Here is a 10,806-nt window from a genome sequence, read left to right as displayed (position 1 = left end):
AAACCCTAATCCATGGAATGTTGCACCTACTCCACCACCTCCTAAACCTATAGCTCCTGAAGTCCAAGTACCTAAACCTAGCTCATCTAGAGGGAGGAGAGTTAAGATGACTGATTACTTGAAGTTGAATGCTCCCAAGTTCAAGACAGTTAAAATGATTATAAATGAGTTATGGGCAGATGATTGTAGAGCCATTCAGATGGCAGGGTTCACACTTAGATGCAAAAAGGCCCGTGAGTAGTTTAAAAACTATGTGGACCCAAGATTAGACAGTTTAACCTGGGAGGAGTTTACTAATGAATTTGCAGGATGGGCTTTCCCTGATAGCTCAAAGGAATTGAAGATAATCGAGTTTGAACAGTTAAGGCAGACTGAAGAGATGAGCGTGGATGAGTTCACATATAAGTTCTTGGAGCTGTTGCCGTTTGTGGAGCAAACTTATGATACAGATCATAAGATGGCCAAGAGGTATACCATGAGGCTCCACTCTAGGTATTCCTCCCTAATTCTTGCAGCGGAAAGGGAGAGCTTCCACACTATTGTGGATGCAGCACGGAAGATGGAGGCTAGTGCCATCATTCAGGGGACAGTTAAGCAGTCAATGGCACAGTCTTCGGGTTCCATGACCCCAGGTGAGGGAAAGTTAGACCCCTCTTCTCTGAGTGCAGCAGCTTCAGGCAGCAAGAAGTGGGGTAAAGCCAAAGCCAAGAAGAATAAGTTCTGGAATCGCTTGAAATCAGGTTTGGGACTCGGTGGTGGCTCGAGCTCGGGTTCAGATGGTGCATAATGTTTGAGGTGTAGCAAGCTACACAAGGGAGTGTGTCGGTTTGGGACCACAGCCTGCTTCAGATGTGGGCAAGAAGGACACATGGCTCGGGAGTTTCCTAGAGCACCTTTCATGGCACAGTCCCAGCAGACAGCTTCTGGCAGTGTGGCATAGCCAGCAGCTCCAGCCATGACTCAAAGCAGTGGCAGAGGCAGAAGAAGAGGGGCAGCCTCTTCTTCAGCAAGTTCCCGAGGTGAAGGTCCATCAGCTCCAGCTTGGATCTTCACTATGACACAGCAGAAGGCGAACACATCCAACACCGTGGTGTCAGGTAATCTCATCATTAGTTGTTCAGATGTGTATGCTTTAATGGACCATGGTGCATCTCATTCTTCTGTTGCTCCGAGAGCCGTTGAGAGGTTGGGTTTGATAGTCTCTGGGTTAGAGTGTCCCCTCTAGGTCAGTGGACCCAAGTGTGATCCATCAGTGGCAGAGTCAGTCTGCCGGTATAGTACAGTGTTTGTGGAGAGTAGATGCCTTCCAGCCGACCTTATGGTTCTAGACTTGACGGATTTTGATGTCATTCTAGGGATGGATTGGCTATCTACTCATGGTGCTATCTTGGACTGCAGAGACAAGGTAGTCAGGTTCAGAGATTAGGATGGGTCAGAGGTTGTCTTCAGAGGAGATAGAAGGGGTACGCCTAGAGGTCTGATATCAGCCCTACAGGCTCGTAGGTTGCTCAAGAGAGGTTGTCAGGGGTTTCTAGCTCATGTGAGAGAGCTGGATAGTCAGGTTAGGGAGCCCGCCTCAGTGCCCGTGGTCAGAGAGTTTCCAGATGTTTTCCCATATGAGCTTCCAGGACTACCACCTGCTAGGGAGATAGAGTTTGAAATAGAATTGATGCCTGGAATCAAACCAATCTCTATCCCTCCCTACAGGATGGCACCAGCAGAGTTGAAGGAGCTAAAGGAGCAGTTGCAAGAGTTGGTAGACAAGGGTTTCATCCGACCGAGTACCTCACCTTGGGGTGCTCCAGTGCTATTTGTGAAGAAGAAGGATGGATCCTTGAGACTTTGTATCGACTATAGGCAGTTGAACAAAGTCACTACCAAGAACAAGTATCTGTTACCTAGGATCGACGATCTATTTGACCAGCTACCAGGAGCAGGTTGTTTTTCTAAGATAGATCTGAGATCCGGGTACCACCAGTTGAGAATAAGAGAAGAAGATGTGCCGAAGACGGATTTCAGGACCAGATATGGGCATTATGAGTTCGTAGTAATGCCGTTCGGGCTAACCAATGCCCCTGCAGCATTCATGGATCTCATGAACAAAGTATTTAGCCAGTATATGGATCACTTTGTTATTGTCTTCATAGATAATATCTTAGTGTATTCCAGAAATGCAGAGGAGCATGCCCATCATCTGAGGCTAGTTTTGCAGACCCTGAGGGAGCACGGCTTGTATGCCAAGTTCTCCAAGTGTGAATTCTGGTTGAGGAGCATCTCATTCTTGGGGCATGTTGTATCAGAAAAAGGAATTGAAGTGGACCCCAAGAAGGTGGAAGCTATAGCAAACTGGCCTAGACCCACTACAGTAACAGAGATCAAGAGCTTTTTGGGTTTGGCAGGTTACTACAGGAGGTTCGTTCAGGACTTCTCTAAAATTGCCGCTCCTATGATCATATTAACCAAGAAGAATCAGAGGTTTGTGTGGTCTGATCAGTGCGAGGAAAGCTTTGAAGAGCTAAAGAAAAGATTGACATCAGCACCGGTGTTAGCTCTGCTTACCAGTAATGAAGACTTCACAGTGTTTTGTGATGCATCCCGTGTGGGACTGGGTTGTGTGTTAATGCAAAATGAGAGGGTAATTGCTTATGTTTCTAGGCAGCTGAAGAAGCATGAGTTGAATTATCCTACACATGACCTAGAGATGGCAGCTGTAATCTTTGCACTCAAGATGTGGAGACATTACCTTTATGGGGTAAAGTGTGAGATCTTCACAGATCATAAAAGCTTACAGTACATCTTGAGTCAGAGAGAGTTGAACCTGAGGTAGAGAAGATGGGTAGAACTGCTTAGTGACTATGATTGCAAGATTCAGTACCATCCGGGTAAGGCAAATGTTGTGGCAGATGCCCTAAGTCGGAAATCACTTGGCAGTCTATCCCATATTACAGTAGAGAGGAGACCGGTGGTGAGGGAGTTCTATAAGCTCATTAATGAAGGGCTGCAATTGGAGTTTGTCTGGTACAAGTGCTTTGATAGCCCACATGAGAGTGACACCCGTGTTTCTGGAGCAGGTGGCTTAGAAACAGCATGAGGACCCAGAGTTAGTGAAAATTGCTAGGACTGTTCAGTCAGGCAAGAATGAAGAGTTCAGATTTGACAGTAAGGGGATCCTCCGCTATGGGAACAGGTTATGTGTACCAGACGACGTGAGTCTGAAAGGAGACATTATGAGGGAAGCTCATAATGCCAGATACAGTGTTCACCCTGGAGCCACCAAGATGTATCAAGATTTAAAGAAAGTTTATTGGTGGCCAGCCATGAAGAGAGAAGTGGCACAGTTCGTGTTCGCCTGCGAAGTATGTCAGAGGGTGAAGCTGGAACATCAGAAGCCGGCTGGAATGCTTAACCCACTGCCGATTCCAGAGTGAAAATGGGATAATATAGCTATGGATTTTGTGGTGGGGTTATCGGCAACGTCCAACAGATTGGACTCCATATGGGTGATTGTGGACAGACTGAACAAATCTGCTCACCTCATCCCTGTCAGGAGTGGCTATTCTGTGGACAAATTGGCACAGGTGTTTGTTGATGAAGTGGTCAGGTTGCATGGGGATCCTGTTTCAATAGTGTCTGATAGAGGACCCCAGTTCACCTCCAGGTTTTGGCGGAGTCTGCAGAATGCTATGGGTACCAGGCTAGATTTTAGCACTGCTTTCCATCCACAGACTGACGGGCAGTCAGAGAGGACCATCTAGACAATTGAAGATATGCTCAGAATGTGTGTGCTAGATTTTGGCGGTTCTTGGAGGTAGCATCTACCTTTGGTGGAGTTTGCCTACAACAACAGCTATCATGCTAGCATAGGGATGGCTCCATATGAAGCTTTGTACGGAAGGAAGTGTAGGTCACCAGTCTGCTGGGAAGAAGTTAGAGAAAGGGCCTTAGCAGGGCCTGAGCTTGTAGAGATCACCAGCAGAGTAGTGCCCATTATCAGAGAAAGGATCAGAACTGCTGTGAGCAGGCAAAAGAGTTATGCAGATGTCCGCAGGAAGCATGTAGAGTTTCAGGAGGGAGATTTGGTGTTGCTCAAAGTGTCTCCTATGAAAATGGTGATTCGTTTTGGGAAGAAAGGTAAGCTAGCTCCACGGTACATCGGACCCTTTGAAATCTTGCAAAGGATCGGGAATGTATCGTATAAGTTGGACTTATCTGCATCAATGGAAAGAATCCATCCGGTTTTCCATGTTTCCATGTTACGAAAGTTCGTGTCAGATCCGGGCAAGGTTCTTAATGAGCCTGATATGGAGATCCTAGGAGATCTCACCTATGTTGAGTAGCAGGTGCGGATCTTGCACACAGGTCAGAAAGCTAAGGAACAAGGAAATCCCGATGGTGAAAGTCCTTTGGAATCACCACAACATAGAAGAATGTACCTGAGAGACACGGGAGTCTATGCTCTAGCAATACCCTCATCTCTTTTAAGGTTAGTATCTGTGTTTTTATGTGTTTATGTATGTTATACTTGTTTGGTGAACATTCGGGGACGAATGTTCTTAAGGGGGGGAGAATGTAATACCCGGTGAGACTCCGGCATAGGAATTCCTACTTTTCAGCGGAATCTCAGATGTCGGAACCCTCTTGAAGGGTAGAATTATGTTTTTATAAAAAAATTTCATGTGTTTTAAGGTTTTAAGTAAGGAAGAAATTGAGTTTTTGAAAGAAAAGCACCAAGGAAGGAAAGCCAGGTTCGGCCGCCGAACTTCATGTTCAGCCGCCGAACATGGTGGAGTTTAGGGAGCACCTTCGGCCCCCGAAGGTGGTCTGGCCAGCCACCTATAAAAGGCCCCATGTCCGAAAATGGGTGAGTTTTCTCCTCCATTTTCGGGCAAAGGTGAGTCCATGCCCTTCCATGTTAGTTTTGATGTTTTCCTTCAAATCGTTCATGTTTTTGATGAGTTTTAACTTGGTTTTGAAGATTTTTGAGCAAAGATCAAAGTTTGGAAACTTGGAGACCCCGGAGCCCATTTCCTCCACAACTCCAAGTTTGGATTGCCTCTCCTCTCGATTTTCAAGAGGTAAGAGTAGATCCTACCCTTCTTTTATGTTTTTAGTAAGTTTTGAGGGGTTTGAAGGGTGTAGGATGCATGATTATAGTAGTTGTAAATGTTAGGGTTTATGTGAGTTAAATGATGAAATGTATGTTTATTGCATATTAAATGTTAATGTTGTTGGGGTATAGGCTAGTTTTAAGCCCCTAAATGCTTAAGAATGTGTTCATGCATGTTTTTGCATGGTTTAGCTTGAGTTTAGATTTTGGGTGGTTGGATGCATGTTGGTGGCTTGGGTTCTACCTGTTGGAGGACCCAGGTTCGGCTGCCGAAACTATGTTCGGGCGCCGAACCTGCTTGTGGAGGCAGTTCTGGCTGCCGAACCCTGCCCCTGAAAGTTTGGACTTTCGGCTCTAGAGGGGATTTTCGGCCGCCAAACCTGCCCCCGAAACCACTTTCGGCCGCCAAACCTGCCGCCGAAAGTGGCTGAGTTTCGGCTCTGGAATGACTTTCGGCCGCCGAACCTGTCGCCGAAAGTGCCCTATTCAGCCTTCCTTTGCATGTTTTCTATGTTTGTTTTAAGGTGTTTTAGGGGGTTTTTGGGGAGATGTTTAGAGTCATGTTGATGTATGTTTGGTCCCTTATTTGAGTCCACCTGTGTAGGTTCGGACCCGAGGAACCGAGGACCCCAGCAGTGAGATAGCTGCTTAAGAGTCTGTTCAGAGTTAGCCTGAGGTGAGTAGAATGGATCTTTATGTTTCAAAGTAAATAAATTTTGAGCATGTTCATGCATCACGAATGCCATGTTATATACTAGGTTGTTTGCATTAGAATTCACGAATATGATACATTGCATTAATTATTGTTGATGTGGATGGTTATTGGATGATCCATTAGTCCTCGATATGATATGATATGGTATGGTATGGAAGTCCAGGTTGAGACCCATTCTATGCCCTTGGCACAAAGTAAGAGAAAGTCCAGGTCAAGGCCCATTCTATGCCCCTGACACATTGGAATGTTATGTTATGTTATGTTAAGGGAAAGACCAGAGGCCCATTCTACGTCCTGGCACTATTGGATTATGTAGAGGGCTATTGGTGACAAGTCCATCCTTGATGTGATTTGTTTGTGATGTGATACATTTCATGAAAGCATGAATTTTAATATATTATTTTACTATTCTGCTCATTGGGCTCTAGTAGCTCACCCCTTTCCCTTAACCCCCCAAGTTTGCAAGTTCGGGATAGACCAGGAGGTCAGCAAGAGTAAAGGCTTAGTGTATGTAATAGTTAGTTGTGGACATGAAAGATAATGTAATGTAAGATATTGTATAGATTTGTATTGAGATTTAGTTTGTGCTTGACCCTAGAGTTTATGGTTAATCCCTTTTGATACATGATCTTTATGTAATATTTTATTAATGTTATGTAAACCAAGCTTGATGTATGTAATGTTGACCCAACTAGAGCATTTGATGAGGGCTCTAGTGTGGGATTTTTATGTATTCGGTTTCAGTGCATGCACAGGTCGAGCTTGGTGAATGAAAAAGTTTAAAAGTTTTATGTAAATATATGATCATGTATAGGATTCATCAGGTATGACAGGTTGTGATGTGAACCAGCATGGGAAGCAAGGCAAGGATCCCTTGGAGCTACAACAAGGACCATTGACAAGGAATAAAGCAAGGAAGTACGGCGTTACTCTTGGATTGCATATTCAAGAATTTATTACAAGAGAGATGACTGAAATTGCTAGGGATAAGTGCGAGAAGGAACTTGAAGGTCATTCGAAGCTGATTACGTTGCTGGGTGTATGCATGGATGAAGCAGAAGCAAATTGAAGATTTGTAGCGCTCGCTACCATTATCAAAGTCGCGCTCGCGACATTCAGTTAGCCGAAGATACTTTTGTGTTTTGTGGAAGTTAATTTTGGAGCACATCATGGAGGAAGATAGTGGAGAATCAGCCCGAACCATAAGCAGGTTGTGGTTTCGTCCCTGAGGTTGTGGTTTCTGCTAGAACTATTGAGGCATACGAGAATGTGGTTGGTTTTTAAAGACTTGGCAGTTATTTTTGTTATTTTAGCTTGTTTCCCTGTTGGGATAGGAATTCTGACTTAGTATTTGTTTTCCTTTTCCAACTAGGTTTAGGTTTTTGCCTTACACTATAAATAAGGCCTTAAATTCTTATATGAGACTTTTTTTTTGTTTTGACAAATTTAATTCAGATTTGCTTTATGCAAATTTCGGCCTTCTTTGAGAGAGTGAGAGTTTGCCTCTTTCATTGATTGCATCACGAATCAGACCAACTTATCAATTTCGATTGTGGCGTTCTTCTGATCCGTTCTACAAAATCCTTCCGTTATTAGTGTTCTAGCTTCGCTAAGCTTAGGGTGCTATAGAGGGTGGTTTATCCACGTTCTTGGAATCTATATCAGAGGTGCGACGGGGTTTGAGGACTAAGTGCCATAGGGTTCCGCGTCATTTGGTATCAGAGCCAACAACAGGTAAATCTTTATCTATCTGTCTTTCTAGGGCTGTGTTATATTTTCGTTTTTTTTGGTATCTTAGTTTCGAATTTCGTTAGGGTTCATTGTCTTCAATTCGTTTCTGTTCAATTTCGATTCCAATTGTTAGGTCCTGGATTGTCCATCCAAAATCATTGTGTTGCTTGCTATTTTGTTATTTGGCAATTCGGTTTCTTTTAGCAGCCATTATATCACTTCGAACTGAATCTGTTAGTGAATTTTTTTTTGATACACACTCAAGAATTTCGTGTGGTGTTGTTTGAGACCCAAGCAAGGGGATAAAAAAAAAAAAAAAAAAAAAAAAAATTGCTCCAACAAAAAAATTTTCTTTTTAGTCTTGCTATTTAAGTATTAAGGATCAGTTCTAGGTGGGTTACAATTAAGTGAAAATTTTGCTTCAGATTTTTTTCCACCATTGAGGGGCTGCTGTTCTTTTATTTCAAATTGCATAGTATAGTAGCATTCTTGGGGTGTCTTCAAACCAGCGTTTGGGGTAGAAGATTTAGGTCCATAAATCAGCTTACCAAGAGCGAGTTGGTTTTGATACATTCTGACCAGAATTGTCTATTTTATTGCCCTCTTGTTTCTATTTTGTTTTTGAGCTAGCGTTGAAATTCCATTACATTGCTGAGTATCATTTGTTTGTTTCGATACTTAGTTTTCAATCGTGTAGTGCAAACGTTCTTGTGCTGCCTCCGGATACTTGTCAAGTTGTCTTCTAGGTGTCTAGGGATTAGGATCCTACCTTTTTGAACGTACTTGGCAGATTGGTGAGTGAACCTTGGTTCTGAAGTGCAATCGAAGAATCGGCAATAGTGAGGTAAGAGCGAAACACTTGTGAATTCTTTCTTTCAGTTACTAATTGTTTCTTGTGAGTTTTCTCTGTTGTGGTCATGACTAGTGGGAATGGTAAAGATGTTGCTTCAATTTCTAGCAATTTTGAGACATATATGCAGCAAAGTAATGAGAAGATGGAAGAGATGGCAAGAATGATGGCCACCCTACAAGAGAACATGAATCTAATGATGAGGGAGAGGGTACAACAGCCCGCACCTCCAGTGAGATTACCACAACGAATCTTACCAAGGGGAGGCGAAGAGGAGGTCATTAGGAGAGCAGCAAGAGGAGGTCGAGGTGATCAGGAAGAGGTGGCTGAAAACTACCAAATTGTGACTGACAATGACCTTAGTTCCATCAAGATGAAGGTACCCGAATTTAAAGGGAATAACAATGCGGAAGAATACATTGAATGGGAGCGAAAGGTGGAACAAATTTTTGAGTGTCATAATTACTCAGAAGAAAAGAAGTCCCATATCGCAGCCGTAGAATTTAGGGGATATGCTACATTCTGGTGGGATCAACTCAAGTCTAGTAGAAGAGGAAAAGGATTGCGACCCGTGCCGGAGTGGGAGGCCTTGAAAGACTTAATGAGAATAAGGTTTGTTCCTTCTCATTACTATAGGGATTTGTATAATAGGTTGGCAAGACTGGTCCAAGGTGGTAAGAGTGTTGAAGAATACCACAAGGAGATGGAGATGACCATGGCCAGGGCTGACATTGAGGAGGATGAACACAGGCTAATGTCCAGATTTCTGGGAGGTCTAAATTCCAACATTGCAAGTGAGCTGGAAATGTATGATTACAATTCCATGGAAGAGTTAGTTGAGAAGGCCATGAAGATTGAAAGGAAAATCAAGAACAAGAGCTCCACCAAATATGGGAAGTTCCAGAATGTGGGAGGAAGTAGTTCAACCTTTAAGGGGTCTTCAAATGATTTGCCCTCAAAAGGTGGAGATTTCAAGAATTCCTTCCAAAGGAGCAATCCTCCACCTACAAGTGGAAAAGGGATGAATGGAGGTTCAAATAAGCAGCAGTCAGGTATTCCTAATACTACTCCTAGTAGAAATATTAAGTGTTTCAAATGTTTAGGAAATGGGCATATTGCATCTCAATGTCCAAATAGGAGAGTTATGATTGCTACTGATGATGGGGGTTTAGTTTCTGATTCTGACCATAGTGATGGTGATAATAATGATATGAATGATATGCTTGATGATGTTGATGAGTGTGAAGAAGAAGTTGAGAATGCGTTGGTTGCTGAACGTGGTGATATGTTAGTTGCTAGGCGTGCTTTGAATATGCAAGTGAAAGAAGAAGGTCTAGAGCAACGAGATAACATATTTTATACTAGATGTTTAGTTGAGGGTAAAGTTTGTATGCTCATCATTGACAGTGGTAGTTGCACCAATGCTGCAAGTGAGACAATGGTGGAGAAGCTGAAATTGACTTGTTTAAAACATCCACATCCATATAGACTACAATGGTTTAATGATAGTGGAGAGGTGAAGGTTACTAAACAAGTGAAGATACCATTCTCTATAGGCTGGTATAAAGATGGAGTGTTGTGTGATGTAGTTCCTATGCAAGCTGGCCATATGTTGTTAGGAAGACCATGGCAATTTGATAGGAAGGCGCAGCATGATGGGTATTCAAATAGGTACACATTTACCTATGAAGGAAAGCTGGTTACTCTTGTACCCTTATCACCGTTGGAGGTGTATGAAGATCATCGGAAGATGCATGAAAAAGCAAAGCAAGATTCGACCAAAAGGGGTGCTACTTTAAAAATTAAGGGAAGTGCGAGAGAACATGATAAGGAGAGTGAATGTGAGAAGAAATTGGGAAAGGAGGCCAGAAAAGAAAATAATCAAATAAATGGCCCATTGGTGAGAGAAAACCAAGGAAAGGTGAAACAAACTTTTTATGCGAAACCAAGAGAGCTTAAATTTGCAATATCTAACGAGCAGCCGTTATTGCTCATTAGATATAAAGAAACTTTGTTTACTAATGTTGATGTTTCACTTGACCATTTGCCTTCTAGTTTTGTGTCTATGTTGCAGGATTTTCAAGATGTGTTTCCAGAGGAGCTGCCTAGTGGTTTACCGCCATTAAGGGGAGTTGAACACCAAATCGACTTCATACCTGGTTCGACGATTCCAAATAGACCAGCATATCGAAGTAACCCAATGGAGACCAAGGAGATGCAACGACAAGTGGAGGAGCTGTTGGAGAAAGGCTTGATTAGAGAGAGCTTAAGCCCTTGTGCCGTTCCTGTTTTGCTGGTACCAAAGAAAGATGGCACGTGGAGGATGTGTGTCGATTGTAGGGCTGTAAATAAGATCACGGTGAAGTATCGACATCCCATTCCACGACTTGACGACATGTTGGA

Source organism: Manihot esculenta, chromosome 1 (genome assembly GCF_001659605.2).
Source record: "Manihot esculenta cultivar AM560-2 chromosome 1, M.esculenta_v8, whole genome shotgun sequence".
Classification (NCBI taxonomy): domain Eukaryota; kingdom Viridiplantae; phylum Streptophyta; class Magnoliopsida; order Malpighiales; family Euphorbiaceae; genus Manihot; species Manihot esculenta.
This window is presented reverse-complemented; position numbering follows the sequence as displayed.